General features: G+C 41.5%; 1 non-coding gene across 1 annotated transcript; it reads right to left on the bottom strand.

Annotated features, from left to right (window-relative positions):
* Positions 1 to 538: 538 nt before the first annotated feature.
* On the bottom strand, positions 539 to 611 carry TRNAK-CUU. Its single transcript has one exon. It is a non-coding gene; the product is annotated as a tRNA-Lys (tRNA).
* Between the last annotated feature and the right edge of the window lie 1,139 nt (positions 612 to 1,750).

Raw genomic sequence — 1,750 nt, 5'->3', positions numbered from 1 at the left:
GAACATTCATTTCGTATATGCTTAGTATTTTGTGTACACTCTCCCATTCAATCATCATAGCAATTTATTAGGATTGATATGATGTCATTTTATAGACAAAGAGACAGATCTAGAGAGGTTAGGTGACTCCCCCAAGCTCACATAGTGAGCCTGTGGGGGCTTCAGGGAGATGAAGGAATTCTCAGTGTGAGGGAAAGATGGGATAATTTTGTGGTTCCGTCCCTGGCTGGGTTCTCTTGCTTTGGAAATTAAGGGGCTCTTGCCAAGACAAGCTTTACTGCTTTATTGGGGCCTGATTGCTGAGTGGGGCACTGGGCTTTGTACATTCAGTGCTGGCCTTTCCTCTTCTTGATTCAGCCATTGTCCACCTAGGATTGGTGCAGAAGAAGGGAATAACTTGCCTCATAATGAACCCAAGAATGAAATACCATCATGGAGGGGGTGGATCAGTGGAAGCTCTCCTAAAATATTAAAAAAGATAAGCAATTATAGAGATAGGATTTCTTTTATTTTAAGTTTTTCTTTTAAGTAGTCTCCATGCCCAGCATGGGGCTTGAACTCATGACCCTGAGATCAAGAGTCACATGCTCTACCAACTGAGCCAGCCAGGCACCCCAGAATTTCTTGCATTTAAAGGTGAATTTCCAGAGGTAATATAAGGTAAAGATTCTTCTTAGGTATAGTGAAAGTGCCTGTTGTCTCTCTCATTCTCATGGCCAGTGGCAAACTGGGTTCTCTGCAAATACTAACAGATGTACCACAGTGAACTGAGCAATCCCTGAGCACCAGTGAGGGGTTCACTCCCAGGGCAGGGACAATGTGTGGAAGCTGGTATCTGGTTGTTAAAGGAGGCCCTCCGGGTTGGGACCTGCACAAATGATCTGCTAGTCTCATTGCACGGGGGTTTCATGGTGTAAACCCAGGAGCTGTGCCTCTGAATGCTCTATGTCTCATTTTCTAAAACTTAACTTCAGGCCTTTAGATTTTATAAGGCTTGTATTTAAATTCTACCAGGAATCCAGCTCAACCAAAACTTTCAAATGTATCACAATCACGAAATGTGGCATCTTAATTAAAAAATTAACTATCAGTTATAGGATTGGACAGGAAATAAAATATGCAGTTGCAAAGTGACCAGAACAGAGCATGGTGAGATCTGTGATAGATAGCTAAGGCCATACTTTGAGGATGTGTTATAGCCCCAAATGCTATCATTAAAAACAAAAAACTAAGGGGCAGCTGGATGACTCCGTTGGTTAAGCGTCTGATGCTTGATTTCGGCTCAGGTCATGATCTTATGGTTTGTGGGATTGAGCCCTGCATCAGGTTCCACACTGACAGTGCAGAGACTGCTTGGGATTCTCTCTCTACCTCTCTTTCTGTTCCTCCCCTGCTCTCTTTCTCTCTCTCTCAAGATAAATAAATAAACCTAAAAAAGTTTATATAAAAAAGGAAAGCTAAAACAACTTATTACACATCTTAAAAATTCAAGAACAGCAAGATAAATCAAAGGAAGAATTAAGAAGTGAGTGAAGATGAAATAGAAAATAAATAGGAATTGCTTGAAGCACAATTTGCAAAGAAGGAACAAAATCTGTTTCAAGTTTTTGTTGTTGTTGTTTTGTTGTTGTTTTTTGTTTTCTATCTGCAATCCTGGAGTACCTTGCCCAGGCCCTGCCAGAACTTTCAGGTTCAGGTGCACAAAGAAGACCCACTCCAATCAGATACACATTCCACTCCTCAAGAGCGC

The sequence above is a fragment of the Hyaena hyaena genome, unplaced genomic scaffold, assembly GCF_003009895.1.
Source record: "Hyaena hyaena isolate Hyena2069 unplaced genomic scaffold, ASM300989v1 scaffold_734, whole genome shotgun sequence".
In the NCBI taxonomy this organism is placed as follows: Eukaryota; Metazoa; Chordata; class Mammalia; order Carnivora; family Hyaenidae; genus Hyaena; species Hyaena hyaena.
Note: the sequence above shows the minus strand (reverse complement) of the source record. Positions and strands in the feature narration are given on the sequence as shown.